This window comes from Spermophilus citellus, assembly GCF_964194105.1.
Source record: "Spermophilus citellus genome assembly, chromosome: 9".
In the NCBI taxonomy this organism is placed as follows: domain Eukaryota; kingdom Metazoa; phylum Chordata; class Mammalia; order Rodentia; family Sciuridae; genus Spermophilus; species Spermophilus citellus.
The window spans coordinates 29,356,147-29,382,156 of NC_138191.1; positions in this window are offsets into that span (position 1 = coordinate 29,356,147).

Here is a 26,010-nt window from a genome sequence, read left to right on the forward strand (position 1 = left end):
TCTGGAATCAGACAGCCTGGGTTGGAATCCTAACTCTGCCACTTACTTGCTATATAAAGTGCCGCAAGTTTCTTTTCTTCTATGTCATTGTTTCCTATTTGTACATGAAATAGCACAGCATATGTGATAGCATATATGAAAAAAACATAGGATTATTGAAAATTCAATTAATCAATGCACATAAAGTGCTAGGATGTCAAAAACAGTCAATAGATGCTTATTTTTAACCTCTGCAACAACCCTTCAAATTAAGCAACATTACATCTCCATTTATACGTATGGGAGAAAATATTCAGGAAAACCAAGTCCAAGATCATACAACCGCTAAGTCGTTTGGCTGGCAAAAAGAGGAACTGGACACAAATTCCAAGACTGAAGTGTTTCTCTCTATACCTCAGGCTTGGGCGAAAAACAAGTTAAACCTAGGAGAAAAAATTCTCTTTCAGGGATTAAAAAAACAAAAGTGTCTACTTGGCTTGGTGTGCTCACATGAGGTAGTAGAGAGATCCACCAAACAGGAGGCAGAAAAACTACATTTACCACAGACTGTGTGAATCTGGGCAAGGCTCTCAAACATCCTGAGGCTGTTTACTCATCTGTAAAATGGACACAAAAAAACACCTGCTCTTCCATCTTCACAGATGGTGGTCAAAGTCATGTGAGACAATGTTTGCAGCGGAGTACTGCAGAGTGGTAAACTGCTCAGTAAATGACGTAGGGTTAGAAAAGCAAAGCTCTCAGCAGGCTGTCAGGAAGACATGCTTAAGACCTCTCGTTTCCTGGTCTATCTCAGTCCTGGTGCTACGCATGCAGAGCACATCTTTCTGGGCCCAGAGGCCATCTCATGAGCCTGCTCAGCAGCAGCACAAGTCGCTGGGCAGGACTTGTGTGTGTCAGGGTGGGGCTGAGGCTTCTCCTGCCTGGGTCCAGGGTGGGCAGTCTGGGAGGTGACCCTAACTTGGAGGCAGCAGCTGCTGCTTATCTGTAGTTAGTCAGCAGGCCAGATAGATGAGGTGTCCGTGGTGACCTTCCTGCCTCAGTGAGTGTGGGAACCCGGGGCTTCCCAGGGTGAGGGAGTGGGAACATAAACAGAATGGCCCCTGCTGAAGCTCCAGCAACTCATCCTCCCTCAGTGCTGCCCTAACCCAGGAAGAAGCACAAGAGAGACACCCAGGCACTGCTGCCTAGGACTGCAGAGGGAAGAGACCCCAGCCCTGAGGAGGAGTTGCTTTCACCTCCTGCAAGATTCTCTCCCAAAGGTGGATACTTCCTGCTGAAAGTCCCACCACCAGTACCCTTTGCTGTCAAAGGGGCAGAGCCAGAAATCTATCATCCTGGTGGAAACTTTCTTCCCTCCCTCCTCCTCTCAGCCTGTTTGTCATTGTATTCCCTAGAATGCTCCAGTGGTCAATGTCAAAGGGCAACAGACAAACAAGAGGCAGTGTGGGAGACACGGCTAATTCTCAGCCACCTTTCATGTGTCTACAAAAGGCCTGGTGTACCTGTGGGCTCTTAGGATGAACTGATTGACTACTCCAGAGCTTTCTTGTGTTAAGTATCTTTCATTCGGTTGCTTCCTCTGCCTCTTCTCATTGCCTGGCTCCTCCAATGTACCACTCAGAGTTGTTCTGGAGAAAATGGTAACACATTTTCTATGATTTCCCACCTTTTTCTTAGTTTTCTTCCTCTCCATCTTTATATTGGCTAGCACCTAATCTGCATTTGACAAATGTCTTAGACATCATAAAGGTGCTGGGGATGCATCATCTAGAAAGCAAGATAAAGTGATGATATCTGAATGCATATGTTTTAGCTGGGAAGACAGATACTGGACAAGTATTCTTCAAAGGAGACGCTGAGGGTGCTGAGTGCCTGTATCGGTAGGTGCAGATGGGGGCCTGAGAACAGCCTCCCTGAAGAACAGATATTTTGGCTGAGCCTAGAAACACAAGGGTTTTTCAGGTGGAGAGCTGGGGAGGGGGAGAAGACAGAGGAGAAGGAAAACGTATGTGAAGGTGCTGAGGGAAGTCAGAGCATTTGAGGAACCAAAAATGAATAATACAGCTGCTTGTGGTACATGACAGGGCCTCACCCTCTCCCTTGAGCTCTGGTTTGCCCCTAAACACTTCTGCCTACTCACCCACCATAAAACCTGTCATGTATACTCTTCCTTTGAGGCTCTGCTTTTTTCCCTTCTGTCACTGCAGTTTTAACCGATAATTTCCTAAAAGAGGTAAAATGGTTTGGAGCCTGGAAACTTTGATTCTTAACTGAATTCAACTACTTCACTATGCAATCTTCAAGCAAGTTTTTAGCATCTTAGAACTGTGGTTCCTTATCAGTAATATGGCCTAATAAGTGTGCTACTAGAAACATTTAATGAATGTTTATGATAGCACCCAATGCTGAGTGCTTTTGTTGTTTAGAGCACTTAATTCTCAAAAATCTCATGAAGCAGATAATTTTTTTATCCCTTTTACCCTTCTCAAAGGATTCTTGGGAAGTCTAGTTGTGACATTAATCATAGGTGTGCTTTGTAATCATTAAAGGGTTAATGCAAAAAATGCAATAATATTATCATGCTGTTCAACCAGTACATATTTAATAAATAAATTCAACAGTTTGGGGATATTCATAATTAAGTGAGTCTCAAAATCTTTTGTCCATCTCCTGAACAAACCAAATGGAAAGCAGTAGCAAGTGTGAGAAATGTTGTCATCATCAAACTGAGCTAATTGCATGTGGTACCAAACCACAAAAGCGAGAATTCCACAGATGTGACCCTGAACCTGAAGAGATTATGGACTGATGACCACCATTGCTTGAGATCTACAAGTAGATACCAGAGAGAAAACTCAGAGTCAGTGGATGAAGAAACACTGAGGTTGCCTCAAAATCACTGCCTACTAAGGGTGAGGATCTGCATAATCTTGTAGCAAGGCAGGGGATGAAGCCAAAGGGTTCTCAGTCTGTTGGTATTCTCTTTAGTACATGTCTCTCCATTTTCTGTGGCTTTATCAAAATATTTTTTCACTCCAAACTTTGGAAATTATTTATACATGACATATGCACTATCAGAATAATGAAATTCCTTTTAATTATTAATTTCTGGATATAACAGACTAATATAAATGTATAGATATGCATGTATGTATGGGTATTGATGCACGTGTGTTTATGTGGCTTCCTATACTCATGCTCCCCTACTTGGCAAGAAGTGGTGCTCCTTGACTCCCCCTAAAAGCTGCCAAATGTGGGATGAGAACTGACACCAAAAACAAATGAGGTTAAAGAGGTTAACTGTGGTTTGATGCTCTCAGATCAGAGGAGAGGCCATGAATAAGAAAGTCAACAAGATGAAAATGATTTAAGTATAGGCAGCTCCTAGGGATTGTCCTCTCTGTAAATGATTGTAATAAATCTGTATAAACTCCTTTAATTTGAGCTTTAACATCCACTCCTCCCACCCTCACAATATTAGGTAGTAGAGTCTGAGGTAAAGCACATTCTGGGTTTGGAATAACCCAGGTTCTGTCAGAATCTGTCCCTTGCCAGCTGAATGATACTGGACAAGTCACAATCTCTCTAAGCCTCCCTGTCTCTACCTATAAAAGGAAAAGTGCTATCTATCTCATGCAGATCTGATAAAGGAAAATAAAATGTAGCAAGTGTCTTGCATTCAATATTTGGCAAATGAGGACTGGGGCTGTGGCTCAGTGGTAACACATTTGCCTGGCATGTGTGAGGCATTGGGCTCAATTCTCAGCACCATGTATAAATAAATAAAATAAAGTTTTATCAACAAATAAAACTCCCTATTCTGGGTCCTTCATGCCAGGGAAACTGTCATGCATCCTGTCTGACCCAGGACTCTTTTATTCATGAGGAGCACCAATTCCATATTGAAGTAATTTTTAGGTTTCAAGCGATTTTTCATGTATATATCTTGAATTGGCATTTTTCTGTCAATTTGCACATTAGCAAGTTCAGAATTCCAATGCAAGACTTATATCAGACTTTCTGGAAAATTAGATCTGAGGTAACCCCAGGGGATCAAAAGAGTTATGGGTGATGAGAAAAAAAAATACATACCCTATCACACCCTCTCCAATTGTGAACATGTAGGTTATTTATGGATTGATTTGACACAATCATAATCCCTTGTTGGAAATGCTCTGTCACTTCCCTCTGCTATTAGTGGGTATATGCTCAGTTTTTGTCAACTCAGAGAGGTAATGCAAAACCAGGAAAGTAAATCTGCTTCTTACACCTCCTACTCCACACCAGTCTCCTCCTTTCTTTTTATTTAATTCTTTCCAGCTTTACACATTGGAAGTAAATGCATTTGCAATTATCTTTGCTACAGCTCCCATTATGGAAACAATTGACAGGTGGCTGAGGAGTTAGGAATCCAGGGGCCTTAGTCCAGATGTGCCGTTGCTTAACTGTGGGCCTCAAGCAAGCTAGATCAGGCTTTGGTCTCTATCTGTAAAATTTAAAAAAGAACAAAGTATTTATGGAGTGTCTATTCTGCCAAGTGTCCTCAACCACATTACTTCACTTAAGACATAAAAAAAAGAATCCTCCTAGTTAGGAATATTTATCTATGTTAAGCAAATGAGAAAATAGTGAAGCAGAGATATTGTCGGCAGCTGCTCTGGATAGGAGCTAAGTACACATCTTTAAGTCCTGAGTAAAGGGGACAGTTATTGCACCCCATAATACATTGGACTTTTACCCACGCTCAGATAATGAGGTGTGGCTCCAGGAGTGCGCATCACCCAGTGGGGTTGAGTTACACTCACCTGTTCCTTTGTAATCCTACCCCTTTGCCTTTTTTGGGATAGAATGTTTCATGGAAACTCCCCTTGTGTGTCCCCTATATTCTTATATATTCTCCTCTTGTGTGTTCCCTTATTCTTATATGAATAAAGCATTCCAGGGGCTCCCTCTCTTTCCATGGACCCCTAAGGTCACAGAGCCATCCCCGGATTTTGAAAAGGTACTTGGTGTATGTTTGTGTGCTTTCTTTGCCATTTTCTTAAGTTATTGAAATAGTCAGATTTTGGGGCTGGGGATGTGGCTCAAGCAGTAACGCGCTTGCCTGGCATGTGTGCAGCCCAGGTTTGATCCTCAGCACCACATACAAACAAAGATGTTGTGTCTGCTGAAAACTAAAAAAAAAGAAAATAAATATTAAAAAATTCTCTTTCTCTCTCTCTCTCTCTCTCAAAAAAATCTTTCTTCATTAGCTTTCATTTAAAAAAAAAAGAGATAGTCAGATTTTGTGAACTCAGCATTAGGTTGCCAGCTCTGCTAGATGGTGATAAGACATAAATTACTCAAGGCTACATGAGAGGCAAAGAAGAGTCTGCCAGAATTTGAATTTAGAACCACCTTATTCCAAATTTTATGCTTGTACTAGTAATTCAACATCATCTGTAATGCCCTTTCCTATTCTAATATTACAATGCTCTGTAAGCACAGTTAATCAATAGTTGGCTTAGTTCTTTGCAGTGAGTCATCCATCCATGTCTTGGGGTCTCTGTGTAGGCAAAGCCCTGAGGGGATTTACCACATCCCTTATTCAGCAATTACATCAGCTTGTAAACCCTGGTATTATAAGGAGTAATTTTATTGCCATCAATTGAAATCTAATACTTGACTTCATTTAAAATGCTCCTTCTAATAAGGAAAAAAAATTCCTTGGGAGCCCTTCCCACATCCTTCCTTGGGATCTTATATTACCAGCCTTACCTTTAATTATTCAAGATAGTTCATTGACAAACCAAAAATATTTCACATGTGCATATTTAAAAGATTATAACCCATATAGGTTTAGGGCATGGTATGAAGAGCTTATAACATGGAGTTACCAGTGACTCATCATTATCATGGAGATTTGTCCTTCTCCCTCTTATCCTCAGATGCTTCCGAAATTGGACTCATGCAAGAACTTAAAATATCTCATTGGTAACTCAAATACATAATGGGTGGACGAAGAACATACACCTCACTCCAAGGAGAGCAAAGGGGAATTCTCAGTGTTGCCATTTCAATTTTAGTCAACCAGGTATATGGTTGAGCCTGGTCCATTCACATTATAGTTACCTAAAGGTAAAGAAAATGTTTTATTTGATTTTGCATTATTAGGCCAGCCCAATGTCTAGCATGCAGTAGGTGCATAAGTAAATGCAAAGGATAAGGCAAACCAGTAGGGAAGGTAATTAGAATAATCTAGATCATCACTGAATTAAATGTCAATTATCAATTTATTTTTTTTCTTTTTTTTATTGGTTGTTCACAACATTACAAAGCTCTTGACATATCATATTCATACATTAGATTGAAGTGGGTTATGAACTCACAATTTTACCCCAAATGCAGATTGCAGAATCACGTCGGTTACACATCCACAATTTTACATAATGCCCTATTAGTAACTGTTGTATTCTGCTACCTTTCCTATCCCCTACTATCCCCCCTCCCCTTCCCTCACATCTTCTCTCTCTACCCCATCTACTGTAATTCATTTCTCTCCTTGTTTATTTTCCCATTCCCCTCACAACCTCTTATATGTAATTTTGTATAGCAATGAGGGTCTCCCTTCATTTCCATGCAATTTCCCTTTTCTCTCTCTTTCCCTCCCATCTCATGTCTCTGTTTAAAGTTAATCTTTTCTTCCTGCTCTTCCTCCTGTTCATAGTTGCTCTCATTATATCAAAGAAGACATTTGGTATTTGTTTTTTAGGGATTGGCTAGCTTCACTAAGCATAATCTGCTCTAGTGCCATCCATTTCCCTGCAAATTCCATGATTTTGTCATTTTTTAGTGCTGCGTAATACTCCATGGTGTATAGATGCCACATTTTTTTTTTATCCATTCATCTATTGAAGGGCATCTGGGTTGGTTCCACAGTCTAGCTATTGTGAATTGTGCTGCTATGAACATCGATGTGGCAGTATCCCTGTAGCATGCTCTTTTAAGGTCTTCAGGGAATAGTCCAAGAAGGGCAATAGCAGGGTCAAATGGTGGTTCCATTCCCAGCTTTCCCAGGAATCTCCAAACTGCTTTCCAAATTGGCGGCACCAATTTGCAGTCCCACCAGCAATGTACAAGTGTACCCTTTTCTCCACATCCTCGCCAGCACTTGTTGTTGTTTGACTTCATAGTGGCTGCCAATCTTACTGGAGTGAGATGGTATCTTAGGGTGGTTTTGATTTGCATTTCTCTGACTGCTAGAGATGGTGAGCATTTTTTCATGTACTTGTTGATTGATTGTATATCCTCCTCTGAGAAGTGTCTGTTCAGGTCCTTGGCCCATTTGTTGATTGGGTTATTTGTTATCTTATTGTCTAATTTTTTTGAGTTCTTTGTATACTCTGGATATTAGGGCTCTATCTGAAGTGTGAGGAGTAAAAATTTGTTCCCAGGATGTAGGCTCCCTATTTACCTCTCTTATTGTTTCTCTTGCTGAGAAAAAACTTTTTAGTTTAAGTAAGTCCCATTTGTTGATTCTTGTTATTAACTCTTGTGCTATGGGTGTCCTATTAAGGAATTTGGAGCCCGACCCCACAATATGTAGATCGGAGCCAACTTTTTCTTCTATCAGACGCAGAGTCTCTGATTTGATATCAAGCTCCTTGATCCATTTTGAGTTAACTTTTGTGCATGGCGAGAGAAAGGGATTCAGTTTCATTTTGTTGCATATGGATTTCCAGTTGTCCCAACACCATTTGTTGAAGATGCTATCCTTCCTCCATTGCATGCTTTTAGCCCCTTTATCAAATATAAGATAGTTGTAACTTTGTGGATTAGTCTCTGTGTCCTCTATTCGGTACCATTGGTCCACCCACCTGTTTTGGTACCAGTACCATGCTGTTTTTGTCACTATTGCTCTGTAATATACTTTGAAATCTGGTATCGCTATACCGCCTGATTCACACTTCCTGCTTAGAATTGCTTTTGCTATTCTGGGTCTTTTATTTTTCCATATGAATTTCATGATTGCTTTATCTATTTCTACAAGAAATGCCGTTGGGATTTTGATTGGCATTGCATTAAACCTATAGAGAACTTTTGGTAATATCGCCATTTTGATGATGTTAGTTCTGCCTATCCATGAACAGGATATATTTTTCCATCTTCTAAGATCTTCTTCTACTTCTCTCTTTAGGGTTCTGTAGTTTTCATTGTATAAATCTTTCACCTCTTTTGTTAGGTTGATTCCCAAGTATTTTATTTTTTTTGAGGATATTGTGAATGGAGTGTTTTTCCTCATTTCCATTTCAGAAGTTTTGTTGCTGATATACAGAAATGCTTTTGATTTATGCGTGTTGATTTTATATCCTGCCACTTTGCTGAATTCATTTATTAGTTCTAGTAGTTTCTTTGTAGACCCTTTTGGGTCTTCTAGGTATAGAATCATGTCATCTGCAAATAGTGATAATTTAAGTTCTTCTTTTCCTATTTTAATGCCTTTAATTTCTTTCGTCTGTCTAATTGCTCTGGCCAGTGTTTCGAGAACTATATTGAATAGAAGTGGTGATAGAGGGCATCCCTGTCTTGTTCCAGATTTTAGAGGGAATGCCTTTAACTTTTGTCCATTCAGAATGATGCTAGCCTGAGGCTTAGCATAGATAGCTTTTACAATGTCAAGGTAAGTTCCTGTTATCCCTAGTTTTTCTAATGTTTTGAGCATAAAGGGATGCTGTACTTTGTCGAATGCTTTCTCTGCGTCTATCGAGATGATCATATGGTTCTTATCTTTAAGTCTATTGATGTGGTGAATAACATTTATTGATTTCCGTATATTGAACCATCCTTGCATCCCAGAGATGAATCCTACTTGATCATGGTGCACAATTTTTTTTGATGTGTTTTTTTATTCGATTCGCCAGAATTTTATTGAGGATTTTTGCATCTAGGTTGATTAGAGATATTGGTCTGTAGTTTTCTTTCTTTGAGGTGTCTTTGTCTGGTTTCAGAATCAGGGTGATGTTGGCCTCATAGAATGAATTTGGAAGAGCTCCCTCTTTTTCTATTTCCTGAAATAACTTGAAAAGTATTGGTATTAATTCTTCTTTAAAGGTTTTGTAAAACTCCGCTGTATACCCATCCGGTCCTGGGCTTTACTTGGTTGGTAGTCTTTTGATTGCTTCTTCAATTTCATCCATTGATATTGGTCTGTTCAAATTGTGTGTATCCTCCTGACTCAGTCTGGGCAAATCATATGACTTAAGAAATTTATCGATGTCTTCACTATCTTCTATTTTATTGGAATATAGGTTTTCAAAATAGTTTCTAATTGTCTTCTGTATTTCTGTAGCATCTGTTGTGATATTGCCTTTTCATCCCGTACATTAGTAATTTGAGTTCTCTCTCTTCTTCTCTTCATTAGCATGGCTAAAGGTCTGTTGATCTTATTTACTTTTTCGAAGAACCAACTTTTAGTTTTGTTAATTTTTTCGATAGTTTCTTTTGTTTCAATTTCATTGATTTCCGCTCTGATTTTAATTATTTCTTGCCTTCTGCTACATTTGCTGTTGGTTTGCTCTTCCTTTTCTAGGGCTTTGAGATGAAGTGTGAGCTCATTTATTTATTGGTTTTTTCTTTTTTTGAGGAATGACCACCAGGCAATGAATTTCCCTCTTAAAACTGCTTTCATTGTGTCCCATAGATTTCGATATGTTGTGTCTGTATTTTCATTTATCTCTAAGAACTTTTTTATTTCCTCCTTTATGTCTTCTGTAACCCATTGATCATTCAGTAACATATTGTTCATTTTCCATGTGATGTAGGATTTTTCCTTCCTTCTTTTATCATTGATTTCCAGTTTCATTCCATTATGATCAGATAAAATGCATGGTATTATCTCCACCCCTTTATATTTACTGAGGGTTGCCCTATGGCATAATATATAGTCTATTTTTGAGAAGGATCCATGTGCTGCTGAGAAAAAAGTATATCCATTTGATGATGGTTGATATATTCTATATATGTCAGTTAAATCTAGGTTATTGATTGTGGTATTGAGTTCTATAGTTTCTTTATTCATCTTTTGTTTGGAGGATCTGTCCAATGGTGAGAGAGGTGTGTTGAAGTCACCCATAATTATTGTGTTGTGGTCTATTTGATTCTTGAACTTGAGGAGAATTTGTTTTATGAATGTCTCAGCACCATTATTTGGTGCATAAATATTGATAATTGTTATGTCTTGTTGGTGAATGGTTCCTTTTAACAGTATATAATGTTCTTCTTTATCCCTTTTGATTAACTTAGTCTTGAAGTCGGTTTTATTCGATATGAGGATGGCCACCCCTGCTTGCTTGCGAGGACCGTGTGCGTGGTATATTTTTTCCCATCCTTTCACCTTCAGCCTGTGTATGTCTTTTCCAATCAGATGTTTCTCCTGGAGGCAGCATATTGTTGGATTTGTTTTTTTAATCCATGATACCAGCCTATGTCGCTTTATTGGAGAGTTTAAGCCATTAACATTCAGAGTTACTATTGATATATGGTTTGTACTTCCAGCCATGTTTGATTATTTATCCTTTTTTAAAAAAACTTAGTTTCTCCATGATTATCTTTCCCCTCGCCCTCTGTCTTTACCGAGGCACTTCCCACTGATGGTTTTGGTTATTGCTTTTCATTTCTTCCTCGTGTAGTGTTTTGCTCAAAATGCTTTGCAATGCTGGTTTTCTGGCTGCAAATTCTTTTAACTTTTGTTTATCATGAAATATTTTTATTTCGTTGTCATACCTGAAGCTTAATTTTGCTGGATACAGAATTCTTGGTTGGCATCCATTGTCTTTCAGTGTTTGAAATACATTGTTCCATGACCTTCTTGCTTTCAGCATCTGTGATGAAAAATCCGTTGTTAACCTTATTGGTTTACCCCTGAATGTAATCTGTCTCCTTTCTCTTGTAGCTTTTCATATTTTCTTTTTGTTCTGTATATTGGATATCTTCATAACAATGTGTCTTGGCGTTGGTCTACTGTGATTTTGTGTGCTCGGTGTCCTGTATGCATCTTCAATTTGTACATCTGTTTCCTTTTTTATTTCTGGAAAGTTTTCTGTAATTATTTCATTCAGCAGGTTACTCATTCCCTTGGTTTGAATCTCTGTAACTTCTTCTATCCTGATGACTCATAAGTTTGGTTTTTTTATGTTATCCCATAACTCTTGGATGTTTTTCTCGTGATTTTTTACCAGCCTTTCTGAGTTGGCTAGACTCTTTTCAAGATGATATATTTCGTCTTCATTATCTGACGTTCTGGCTTCTACTTGCTCCACTCTGTTAGTGATACTCTCAATTGAGTTTTTAATTTGGTTTATCGTTTCCTTCATTTCTAGAATTATTGTTTGATTATTTTTTATAATCTCTATCTCCTGATAAAGATGCTTAACTTCTTCTTTTATCCGTTTGTGTAATTCATTCTCAATGTGTTCTTTCGCTGCTTGAATTTGCTGTCTTGTATCCTCTTTAAGGTTCCATTCCATCTGTCTAATGTGTTCCTTGAGTTCTGTATATGACCATTTTTCTGATGACTCTAGGTCCTCCTGAATATTTAGGCTGTCCTGCATTGTTTGTACTCCTTTTCTTCCTTGCTTTTTCAAGTTGCTCATGTTACTTCTTGTTCTGTTTGACTGCTGAGTTACTGTTTACTCCTGTAGCTGCAGGTTTCAATGAAGTTATCTCTTCCGCCACAGTCTGGTGACATCAGTTCTCCGCCATGGTGGTATCTCTTGCAAATGGCGACAGTTCGTTTCCATTTGCCGGGTGACCAATGCAACGGGTGGGTCCTTACTGTCTCTCCCAAGCCCCGTTTCAAACCTGTGGCCACTACCTATGAAGGCTCGGTTGGCATTTACCTCCGTAGGAACAGAAGGGCCGACCAGTTGTTTCAGCCGGATGGATTAGTGCTGAGTCACAGCTGTTTGTCTGCGGGAAGCAGGCGAACGGGAGCTTTAATTCAGCTGATTTGGGCTCAGTATATGTTCTGAGAGGCCCAGACTGTTCATCCCAGATCCACGTCAGTTCAGCATTGCCTAGTGATCCCGAGCAAACAGAATTTAGATTGTTTACAACTCCCTATGCCCGCACAACTGAAGAGGTCAGAGACTTGATCTCTTCGCGCCCGCAGCCATGTTGGAATCCCCTCAATTATCAATTTAAATCTGCCTTAATCATGTGCTATCAGCTCCTTGAGAGCAACACCCATGTTTTACCCATCTTTGTGTACACTTGGATTTAGTCTTGTATATTAGAGGCTCAGAAATTCTATGGAATTGAATCATCTTACAGTAAAACATCCTATAAGATGATATAGTAGAGTGATGAAAAAAACCAAGTGATTTGAAGGTGATAGGGAAGAATAATAACAATGATTACATAATCAAATTTGGCAGTGGAAAATAAGAATGCTTTTGGAAAGTTCTGATGCTATTATTGGAGAAACTGTATTAGACACTGTCCCGAGAAAAGTTGTGTTGTCTCTTTCTGCTGCTTTCATGAAGCACAAAAGTAAAATAGATTCATACTGGTACTTTAGGGAAAAATGATTCCCCAACATTCCACTTGGGTCTGTCCCCACTGTTCCCTAATAGGCCTGGATCCAAAATATTACGAGTCTCACAGATCAGTTCCCATCCCCACCCCCGTGTTCTCATATAGAGTCATTTCCTGGATATGTGAGACCTAAGATGAATTCCAGCATCTTCCCTCCTAGATCCAGTACCACATCCCTCTTCCTCTCTAAAGACAACTTCTCTCCAAGAGGGGCTAGGTTCACTGCATCCGAAACTCCTTTTCCTGTCCTATCCTCTTAAGGCATGATCCCAAGACAATACCCTGTCCCATACTGTGAGGCTACAGCTGCAAACTTTTTCTATCAGATAGATGAAAAACAGAAATTTTAGTTTTTAATGGGACACCCCCTGTGATTAACATCATCCTGTTGTGTAAGAAGCCCAGAAGTAGGAGAACATAGGCTTCATGATGCTTCATAGATTTCTGTTTGTAGGGTCAAACTTGACTCAAAGTTGGCATGAACAGGAGTAAATTAATGGCTTTGGTGGGGAGTGAGTAAGACTGAATTCTGGAGGGAGCAGTGTCCTACATAGATGAATAAAACAGACAGGAAATATTCTTAAATGGAATAAGAATGTTGGAAACATTTGGATGAGAAAGCTGAAATGATATTTTAAAATGCAGGGAGCTTGAAAGTCCACGTTTAGGGTTTAGGGAGAACTGCTAACATTATCTATTTGGCACTCTTCTAAGCTCTATAGATTTATTACTTTATTCAGTCTTCACAACAAATCTATGAGATAGGTATTAGTATTAGCCCCATTTCATAGATTAGGAAACCAAAGCAAAAAACTAGGGAATAACTTATTCAAGGCCACACGGTAACCAAATGGTAAAGAGAACTGGAATTTGAAGTAAGCTCTATTCTATATTATCATTTATGCGGTAAGCAGTATGCCTTATTCTGACCCCAGGAGTCCTTAAGAGCTATGTGCAAGAGGAAAAAAAAAATTATGCCCTGTCACACCCCTTCAATTGTCAACATGCTGATTATTTACTTTGTGAACTAATGTGACACAATCTTTAATCCTGTATTTTTATACACACTCTTCCTGTAAAATGTGTATCGACACACTGTGTGTGTCTACATTGTGGTTTTTTATACTCACAATTAATTTACCACTGCTCTTCAAGATCACAAGATCATACCTCATTATTACTTCTAATTTTTAGCATGGTTTCCATTAGCTATTCCTGAGAGGAAATAAGCAGTCCTTGCATTTTACAGATGGGGAAAGTGGTTTAGAGGAGGTCAATGGCTTGAGCAAGGTCACAGACCAAGTTAGCAACATGTGGCTTAAATCCAGATCAATAACCTCTGTCTGCCCAACCTCATCCTTAGAGGGTCTGTCTATCCAAGGGACTGGGCCACATTCCAAATTGGGTCATCTGGTGCATGCTGCCTGTCTGAAATTCCCCTTGTGGTTTTGCTCACATCTGGTGTTTTTCACTTCTCTTTCTAAACACGTGCTTTGATCCTATTGCTGCTGCAGCAGAAAGATGTCCATGGCTCCAAGGAGTATAGCTAATTTAGTGAGAGGTGAAAAATACTCCTTTTAACAGAACATCTAAAAATAAACAGTGTCACAGTTTCACCATGCCATGCTTGAGGCACTTCCTGGAAATCCCTAAATTTAGTTAGTTTCTACATGGTCTCCCTATAAGCCCCCAACCCTCTAATGTGCTTGGACTCCAGACCCTTAGCTCTTCTCAAATGCCAACAGGTCTGAAGTCTTCCTCCTGTTTTTCTTCCTTCTGATGATACTCAGAGTGGACTGCAAGGATAACAAATGGTTAATAATGACATGCCTTTCTTAACAGTTCTGTAGTCATATTTCTCCATCAGTTCACACACACTGAGTAGGGTACTATCTATATTTACTTCCACAAATCCTTATCTACAACTAGCTTTCATGTTTTACTTATTTAAACAAACTTTGTTACTCTGTTTTTTATTATGAAAAATATTTTTTCATTATATCAAAATTTTTAGAATAACAGAGAATAAGAAAAATCCACAATCCTAGCACTTTACCATATCTTTTATTATTTTTAAAGTCTATTTTCCTTGTACTGTATTTATAATTTTTCATTTATTTTTACATAGTTACAATTATAATTTACATGCAGTTTACATGTCTTCTTCTTTTCATTATTTAATATCACAAATGTTTCCCATGGCCGTGGTTTGGATATGGTTTCAGTATCCCCCAAGCCTTCATGTGCTGAAATTTAATTCCTGTGTATTAAGAAACTAGAAACTAAATCCAACTATAGTGTTTAGAGGTGAGGCCTTAGGGAGGTGGTCAGAATTAGATAAGGTCATCAGGGTGGAGCCCCCATTATTCAATCCTGGTGGATTTATAAGAAAAGGCAGAGACCAGATACACACAACCACATGTGTGCTCCCTGTCTCTTGCCACGTGATATCCTGTACCACCTCAAAACTCTGCCAGCAGGAAAGCCATAACCAGATGTGATGTCTTGATCTTGTATCTCCAGAACCACTGGCCAAAATACATTTATTTTCTTTATAAATTACCTAGTCTTTGGTATTGTATTACTAGCAACAGAAAGCAGAGTAATAAGCCAATGTTGCTATATAATCTTTCAGATAAAAAATTAGGAATGAAAGGAGACATGTAGATTTTGACAAGATGAATAGGGAAAGGATACCAGTGACCTCTCAGAAAGGAGTGGATTATCAATATTTTTACTGAATTTTATTTTTGTGCTACCAGGGTTTCTCTATCACTAAGCTGCATCCCCAGCCCTTTTTATTTTTTTATTTTGAGACAGGGTCTCACTAAGTAGTCCAGGCTGGCCTCAACTTCTGGTTCTCCTGCCTCAGGCTCCTGAGTACCTGTGATTACAGATGTGTGCCACTGTTCCCAGCTGTGAATATCTTTTGTGGGTAGCCAATTCTATCCTGAGTTGCTGAATTTTAAGGGGAATCTACAGGAGACATAGCTATGCACAAAGAGACAAAACAGCCCAATATTTTTGGAGACAAAAGATAAAAGTGAAGTCACAAATAAGAAAATGTGGGATTCAAGACAATGAGCCTTCCCTATTGAGATAAATCAGAAGCAAGACTATATGTTTTGGTAACCTCTACCTAAACAGTCCCCAGAGAACAACAACTTATCATAGATATGGCCAGAAGGAGGGACGCAGGGAACACTCCTCCTAGGGAAAGAACATCTTCCCATGGGCTATGGAAAATGATAATAAGGAAGTTACATTGCTCACTCCAATTGCCAGAGGTATCTATGGAAGAAATGAGGAAACAGAGCATTCTTCCTGTTAAAGGGAATTGTTTGACTTCCTCACTTGGTTTTCTACTTTATCTTGGTCCCTCTTCCCTTCTCAGTTGGCCCATCAGATTTCTGCACCAAACTATAAAATGGTTTTCTAATGGATTAAATTGTCATTATTTAGTCAACCTTCCTCCACTCAAACTTTCTGCCTCTCTTGCTTTTCTTTGCTGACCATTCCAAATTCGAGATGTCCCACCAGCTCCCTCATACCATATTCACCCACAGCGGTCCATACTGAGCAGCACCACTGGCATGCCCTTCATTGCAGTAATGGTGACACCTAATATTGCACAGAAGGATGCAGGCCATCACCTCCTGCTTAACTTCTTTGAAGCTGTTCTATCTACTCTAGGGAAACCAACTGACTATTATACATTAGGAACCTTTGATCCTCACAATAATGCTGAAAGACTGAAATGGCCATTTTAAACTCACAGATGAGGTAACTGAGGATCAGGGTTTGTTTATGTAATAATATATAACACTGTGGAGATGTAACAGAATTGAAAAAAAAAGAAAAAGAAAAACAAAGGAAAAAACCAACTGAGAAAAAAAGTAAAATACAGGGGCTGGGGTTGTGGCTCAGCGGTAGAGCGCTTGCCTAACGTGTGTGAGGCCCTGGGTTCGATCCTCAGAACCACATATAAATAAACAAAGTTAAAAATCCATTGGCAACTAATAAATATTTTAAAAAAGCAAAATAGCTTGTTAACCACCTTCCCAAAGAATCACTATTCAGTTTTTAAATATATTTCCTTTACCTCTATTTCTCTCTCTCTCTCTCTCTCTCTCTCTCTCTCTCTCTCGGACAAAATTCAATACTTACTCTTTATGTAATATCACATTTTTAAAAAATTTACCATTCTGTTGTGAACATTTTCCAGGATAGGCTCATTTTGTTGGTGGAAGGGACTAGAATATGCATTTGAAGCCGTAAGAGAAGGCCCCATATAGGGCAGCACAATGGGAAGCAATCCAAAGCCTTGGGGGAAGGCTGAAAATGAGGAGCGTACAGAAAGGCAGGAAGGCTGTCAGAACACTGGCCACCACAATGCTTTTCCTATTTCACATGTTTCCCGAAGGCTTCTTAGAAACATGTGTTTCGAAAGGAAGGCTGCCGGAACCACCCAGTCTTCACCATGATCCCAGTTCCCCACCCCCAATCATTATCCAGCCTGGCTCAGATCCTAGAAGGACACAGGGGGACCATCGAAACAGATAAAGAAGAAATACGTGTGAGGGAAGGTTTGGAAGGTGAATATAATAGATTTGTCAAATAGGAAGCAATATACACTGAGTGTGTATATAGATATACCACACACACACACACACACACACACACACACACACACACACACATACATATACACACGCAATAACTAAGAGTCCTACATAGAGTCAGACAAATGTGTTTTCAAATTCTAGCTCTGTCACTCATTTTTTAAACAAAGATTTTATTTTTAGAGCAGTTTTAAATTCACAGAAAATTTGAGCAGAAGATACAAAGATTTCTATACACCCCTTGCCCTATCCTGCATAGTTTTCCCATTACCAGTATCCCTCAACGGAGTGATACAACTCTCAACAATTTGTTAGGACTGATGAACCGACATGACACAGTACAATCATCCAGAGTTTATAGCACACATTAAGATTCACTCTTGGTGTTGTTATGCATTGTACGGATTTGGACAAATGTATAATAACATTATACATTATAGTATACTACAGGTTAGTTTTACCACCCCAAAATTTCTTTGTTCTCCACCTGCTCATCCTCCCTCCCCTGTCTTGACAACCACTGATTCTTTTACTGTCTCCACAGTTTTGTCTTTCCAGGTCATATAGCTGGAATGATATAGTATATATGGCCTTTTCAGACTGGCTTCTTTCCTTTAGTAATATGCATTTAAGTTTCTGACATGTCCTTTCATGGCTCTATAGCTACTCACAAGCATGTTTCTGTGAAATTTTAGGCATATTACTTAGTCTCTGTAAGTTTCACTCTTCTCATCTGAAAATAGGCCTGACAATAGACCTATATGCATAAGGTCTTGTGAGAATAAATACAGGCAAATGTGTAACATACTTACTGCAGTGCCTGGCATGAAGAAAGCACTTTGTTCATTCATTTATTCAACAAAAATTTAGTATCTACCATGCTGAATGCTAAGTGCACAGCATTAAATAAGACAAATAGGGTTCCTATCCTCATGGAACTTAAGGTTCGAAGATAAAGGTAAATATTTATGCAAAAATTCCATACACTTAAAGTCTATAATTTTGAACTGTATAAATAATTTGAAGAAAAAAAACTATTTCTAAAATAGAAAAACAGAGAAACTGATTTAGTTTGGTGGGAGGGGATTGAGACGGCCCTTAGGGAGGGCCACTCTGAGGAACTGATATGAAACTGAGACCTGAAAGCTGAGCTGGAAATAGCCAGTTGAAGTGCTTTTGCGGGGTTGGCAGAGGAAGTGTTCCAGGTAGAGGGAACAAGTCCTAAGACAGTATAGAACATAGTGGATTAGAGGAACTGAAACATCGGTGTAACTGGAGTATAGAGCTAGGGGGAACAGGGTCCACATGAGGTCGGAGACATAGGCAGATACCAGATCTTGCAAGGGGTCACAGGACCCCAGTAGATGCCTATTCTTTAGAGAGTAGAAGGAGAAAGGGAAGCCAAAAAGAAAGAATAATAAAAGAAGAATGAAAATGGGGGGAAAAGAGTGATACAGAAGGGAGGGAGATGCTGGGAGTGGTGAACAGTGGAGAGGAGAGAGAGGGAGAACTAACAGAGCTTTAAAAGTCAAAGGCGAAAAGAAGTTGAGGAGGACAAAGACTCAGCAGAACCAAGCAATTTAGCAAGTAAGAAGCCTTTGAGACCTGTGAGCCAGCAGGTTCAGAGCAATAGCTAAAGCGAAAGCTAGACTGCAAGGGGTTCAGAAGTAGTGTGTGGTGAGGAAGGAAAAGAAGAGAGGAAGTTAGCAAATGTGCTTTTTAGAACTACTGCATTGTGATGAAGGAAAAGAGAAAGTTTGAGTGATATCTAAAGGAAAAATTTCTTCTTTATTTTTATTCACATTGGTATTTTTGAGCATTTTTCTAAGATAAGGAGAAGGATTCAGGATAGAGATTGAAATCAGAAAGTAAGACTGTTTGTGTCTTCAGCAGGCTGCATTCCTGTGGGTATTTTGCCTGCAATTAGAAAGTGGTAGGTTCTGTTGTTGAGGGCTGCAGATCTCAACAACGCTTGTAGTTGTAGATACGGTTAGTCAAGACTGTACAAAGCATTTTCCTGTTTTTTTTTTTTAATTAAAACTATAAATCAAATAGTCATAATGTTAACTCTTTAATAACAATAGATATTATAAATTTTAAAGTAAAATTTCAAAACACTCATATCCAGACATAATTAAGAATCTATTGCACTGGCATTTAAGTACTGTTAGTAGATGCCTTAATGTAAATCTGGTTTTATTTTTCATTTGATATAATCCTTTCATTGTGATCTTGAATCATTTCTTTGGTTCGAAAACCTATTAGGGCAGGTCCATATTTCAGGTCAGTTTTATATCAATAGCTCTTTAAAATATTTCTAAATCTAAATTTCCCATTTGCTCATAATTTTTCTTCTGCCTCAACAAGACATGGAAGGACAATGACCCTGCTGGGTGATGGACGCATGGAATGACAAAGTTTAATTTTACTTATCCCATTCCCTTATCATCTAGAGACAACACACATTTTCCATCTCACCACCTCCCTGTTTTTGAAAAGCAGAAGGAAAAAAAGACAGATTTCTGATTTTTATTTATGTATATCAAAGCTAAATATGTACATAGTTTAAATAACTAAATAGTTCTTTTATGTTACTAATTACAAAAAACCAATTCTCCACCCTCTACCCACTTCTCAAGCATCAGAAGAAATCACATTCAATGTATTAACTAATTCTTTTTTTGATAAACAACATATCTCTAAATGACTATTTTATATATTGGCTTTCCACTATAGAAAGTAGGGATTTATCCTTTACCCCTTCTCATGCCCCACCCAAACATATTTCCTTGGCTCATCTATCCACATTATTAGATTGATACTCAATGTTTATATTACTATGGCTAAATAAATACTATCTATACCTGTATTGTATTGTTATAAAATAACTTATGAATTATGATTTTTCTTTCCTCAAAAACATTTTGCTTTTTCTAGAGTTAATAATTGTCTCCTTTTTCATTTGCCTATCTCTTTCTGTGCATATGTCACTAATTTAATTCATGCTCGCCATCAGTTGTTTAGTCTTCTCTTAATATTTTCAAACAAATTTGGTACTGTCCCAATTCTATCTTGAAAAACAGTTCTTCCAGAGCCTCTCATCTGCTCCTCTCTGGGCTGATTGTTCTCCAGGCCTGCTGGACAGCTGTCCTCTTAGGATCTCCATTCACCACGTCCTGGGGATTCCCTTCACCTCTGTATTGAGCACCCTGGTTCCTGGATTCCACCTCTTCCTCTTTCTTGATTTACTCCTTTGTTTTGGCAGAGCACATTTTCTAGTAGTTTTCTAAGAGAGAGTGCAGGGGAGATACAAATCCCTACAGGGCCCTGCCCATGTTCTTTGGCACTTAGGACATCCGTGCCTTCTAAACTGCCAGCACATATCTGTTTGCCTGAGTGCTTTTTCAGGCCACTGAAGGTTTGTTCAGGAAGTGTTGGGGATTAACCCCCTCCTCCCTGGAGCAGCCCTTAACCAATGACTGATGGGTTAACAGATAAATACCCCAGCTTCTGTTTTCTGCATAAATCTCCCAGAGTGCTCCAACAAAATCAAGTTTCAGTTGTTCACAGAAACTAAAGGGATATATCAGCTTCCTTGTCTCACTTCTCCACTCCCCAGCAGATATTTCTTGGGATTATCTCTCAAAAAAACTACTTTTGTTCTTACATTTTCTATTTTTTCCACCTTTTTTTTTTTTTTGGCTTTCTTTTTACAAAAGTTCTACTGAGTTTTAGAATGTCTACTGACATATTTAAATTTATAAGATCTTTTTCTTTTGTTCTCTAACTATTCCTTATAAAATTGCTTTCTGTTCTTATTTCATATATGCACTTATCCTTCTTATCTTTTTGAGGCTATAATAGTTTTTTGTTTTATTTTCCTTCCAGAGATGTGTTGTTTTCAAATTACCTTAAGGGCATTTGTCTCCAATATGTCAGGGTCCCAGAGAAAGATTTCCTAATGTCCAAGCTGGCTGATGGGTCCTCAACTAAGAAAGGGAAGAAGGCAGAGACAAAGTATCTCCAATGACTCTAGGTGATTTTTATATAATCTCCTTCTCCCCCTCCCCAGGATGTCCTTTTACACAACAGTGCCTGGTTTCCCCTTGGTTTTACCATCCTGCCAGAAAAACAAAACAAAAATCAAAACTTCCATTCCTTGGCTCTAGTGAGGAAGGGACAGTTCACCTGATACAAGCAAGCGGCTGGGGAATCTGGAGTTCTAGTTGTTTCCTGAACTGACTTTCAACTCATTCTGTTTCTTGCATCCTTAATATCACTCACATTTCCAAATGATGAGCATCTGGGAGATTCTGAAATATCAAAGCAGGCTGCTTTAGCTTTCTTATCTACTGGCCTGGTATTCAGCTTGCTCTAATCTCTTGATCCAGTTACCACATCCACATAAATCCAACTTTTAAGTTAACCTTGTTGTCCCTTGTGTATTCTTTTTTATTTAGGCTTATTCTTTAGGAAAATTCATTTACCTAAATTCTTATTTGCTTACATATGGATGAAGAAACTCTGTAAACTCATAGAAGAAACTAATGCTTGTCCATGGACAGAAAGAAAGTGGAACTGGGCCAATGGAAGACATGGATGAAAGAAACTTTGGTTTGTGCTTCTTCATTTTTTTTTTTTTTGGCTTTTACATCATGTGAATATGTTAATTAATCAAAACATTAAATTTGAGTTTGAGGAGGGAGTGGAGTGCAATGCATGTGTTGAATCTATTGTCTTTAACCAGAAGTCTCAAGTGTTGGTTTTCTAGATTAGCAGCTTCAACACTGAGATCATGAGAAATTTCCCAACCAAAAACCATTGTAAGCAAATAGAGAGCAATAAGCCAAAACACAGACTGATTTGCTTCCCTGAAATGAAAGATTTATGCAAAACAAAGAACAAAAAACAAATAAAATAAAACAAAATAAAATAAAACCTAACTAGAGAAAAAATATTTGCCCCTAATATGACAAAGGGTAGTTTCCTTAAATTATGGAGTTCTTACAAAGCAATTATAAACCAGGTCAAAATCCAATAGAAAACAACAAAAGACATAAGTAGAATATACAGGTAAGTAAATACAAATGGCTTTTTAAAAATTTTTTTTATTGGTTGTTCAAAACATTACAAAGCTCATGATATATCATCTTTCATACATTTGACTCAATTGGGTTATGAACTCCCATTTTTACCCCAAATACAAATTGCAGAATCACATCGGGTCTTCTTTGATATAAAGACAGCAACTAAGAACAGAACAGGGAGGAAGAGCATGAGGAAAAGATTAACATTAAACAAAGACGAGTTGGGGGAGAGAAAGGGAGAGAGAAGGGAAAACATATGGAAATGGTAGGAGACCCTCAATGTTACACAAAATTACAAATGGCTTTTTAAAAAAAAATATTTACTTATTTTTAGTTGTAGTTGGAAACAATACCTTTATTTTTTTATATGTGGTGCTGAGGATTGAACCCAGGGCCTCGAACGTGCTAGGTGAGCGCTCTACCACTGAGCTACAACCCCAGCCTCACAAATGGCTTTTAAGATTGTGAAAAATGCTCAATCTTACTAATAATTTAAAGAATGAAAATCAAAACAATACAAAATTACTAAAATCTGATAATATAATTGATGAAGTGAGGATTTGGAGATATAGGGAGTCTAAAACATTTTTAGGGGGATAAAAATTGTAGTGCAATTTGGTAATATCTATTAAAATTAAAAAGTTACATTCTTTGACCCAGCAGCTTCACTACCAGAAATTTATCCTATGAATCTGCTTGCACTGGTCATTAAGACATGTTTATAAGAACACTCACTGCAACATTATTTGTAGTCACAGAAGCTGTAAGCAACACAACTCTTCATAGTAGTAGTCTACATACATAATAATATATTAATTCAAAGAGATATTAAGCAGCATTTAAAAAGAATGGGGCAGGGCTGTGGTTGTGTAGCTCAGTGGTAGAGTGCTTCCCTAGCATGTGTGAGACACTGCACTCAATCCTCAGCACCACATAAAAATAAGATAAAGGTATTGTGTAAAAAAAAAAAAAATTAAAAAAAATTTTTTTAAAGAATGGGGTAGCTTTATATTCAGGAAATTATTTCTAACATCTATTTTTAAGTTTAAAAGCAAGGTATGAAACAACGAACATATGGAATGACCCTGTTTGTGTATATGGTGAATTTCAATGTTTTTTCCTCAATATATAGATATGCCAGTGTACAGAGAACATCTCTGGAGGAATACATAAAAAAATCAGTAATAATGGCTACCTCTAGAGAAGGGAATGGGAAAATTGGCGGGGAGGGTTGAGAAAAGGAAGGAAAAAAACCCATTTCTTCTTAAATATATTTCATCTTTTTGTTAAAACCAAGTATGTATTTTTAAAAAATGGGAGTATTAATCAGGGATTTTGGCTGCAGCAACAGAATAAAACTCCAGTTAATTTAAGCAGAAAATGAATATATTAAAGGATATTGATCATCTTCCAGGTCTAGAGACTCAGGTGTAGAAGTGATAGCTAGAACAATTTCATGAAGACACCAATGCCTCCGTTGTAGACAACACTGCTGGGACCATGGACACCTCAACTCTGGATGCTGTTCCTTGCTGATAGAACTACCACCACTGCAGCATCTGGAAACCAAATGTGGTTATTGCAATTAATGCTGCTATCTGTAGAACAAATTCAGCAGTCTTTGAGGTCACTCATTCCAAAGTCAAAATCTACTACAAATCCTAATGCTCATGCATAACTGCAAGGGAGACTGGGAAATGAGGACCTGACATTTTCTGTTTCAAAAGTGGAAATTTTATCAGGGCCCATAAAAGGGAGAATGCCCTAAATACAGAAAGGTTAATTAACTGGGGTGGTGTGGGGTAGGGGGAAAAAAAGGATTTTACATGGATTTCATTTTGTTTTGGAGGAAAGTATGAAACTCTGTCCTGGCTCGAATATGACATATTTGCTTTCCTACATGGGCCTACTGCATGTAGTATATTATTCAGAATCATAGCATTTCAGAGTAGAAAGTTCCCTATAGTTCCTTTAGTTAAAAAGCCTTGTAGGAAAAAAAAAACAAACTCAAGTTAAATTGAGGAAAATACAAGTGGTCTGAGGTAACTTTGTGAATTTCTGGTGCTGACTAGAGCCTCCCCATTTGGGGCCCTATCCTGCAGAATCCTTGAGTCCCACCCATACTTTGGCAAAGTCTCTACTACAGTGTCAACAGACAGATATGCATCTAGTAGAGCCTCTTCCTGAAGAAGATGGTGGCATTTATTACAAGTATTATTAAATTTGTACATAAGATTTAATGTGTATTTAAAAATAATCTTATTTTTATTACTAAAATAGTTTATTAAAAACAAGAAAAAATATGGAAGAATTTAAAGTAAATGGTAAAATCTCTATCCTCCACTTTTCTACTCTCTAAGAATAATCAGTGTTAAAAGCGTGGTGGGTGCCTTTCAGGTCTTTTTCCATATATGAGTATACATTTACATTTTTTTATAGATTCAAACATATACATATGTACTGTTTAATTACTTCCTTTGCATTCCACATATATCATGGACATGACTGACATTTGGTGCTGACTAAATCTGACCAAATTTTAAAAATCCATTATTGAAAAGAAACAAGTATATAAGTATGTTATTGGCAGATCAGTGGGTACCACATGAAGATTTAGTGCATAAGAAGAGGATGTGATGAATCATGGAAGACTTGGTGGTGAGGTGATTTTTTTTTAGTTCATTACCCTTGTGGTGCCAAAGTATAAGTTGTTTCATATAGATAATTACCAACTTCATCTATATTCAGGGCTGATTCAGAACATGGCTGGACATCCATAATTACTACACCATTCCTCATTTTTAGGTGAGGAACTATTTTCCTGGTGGTGGGGTTGAGAAGGTGGGCATGGTTAAGAGTTTTGCCCAAGATCACCCAGCCTGGAAAATGGTATAGTTGGGACTTTTCTCCAAGACCCTCACTCACTGCATTGTGTTGCCTTGTTTTCTGCAGCATGTAAGAGAGAGAAGGAGGGCAATGCTTTGGAAAACATTTATGTGAACTACCACATTTGATTTCTTAGACAGTAGTGCTCCATGCTGCCTTTGTGTCTGTGAGTCTTTCCATGAAGTATTGCTTTTGACTTTTCTTTTGCCTAGTATGTGTCTTCAGGGAATAGTCCAATAACTATCTTTGGGTACTACAAGCTTTGTACTTCAGTCTTCTCATGGGAATTTCCACTTTTTGTTTCTTTTCAATTGTGGATTTTTAAAATTTGGTTAGATTTTGGCAGAATATTGAACATGATATATAATATCAGATGGATGACAAATGGTGGGGGGGAAACAAAGAAAGCCAATCATGTTCACATAGATGCCAAATTCACTGCATTAGGGAATGGTCATTTAGTTCTAGATAATGAGGATGGGATGGGATACAAATTAGGACAAAACACATTCCAGCTCATGGCAGCTTCTTTTCTTTTCTTTTTCTTTTTTTATTGGTTGTTCACAACATTACAAAGCTCTTGACATATCATATTTCATACATTAGATTGAAGTGGGTTATGAACTCCCAATTTTACCCCAAATGCAGATTGTAGAATCACGTCCGTTACACATCCACAATTTTACATAATGCCCTATTAGTAATTGTTGTATTCTGCTACCTTTCCTATCCCCTACTATCCCCCCTCCCCTTCCCTCACATCTTCTCTCTCTACCCCATCTACTGTAATTCATTTCTCTCCTTGTTTATTTTCCCATTCCCCTCACAACCTCTTATATGTA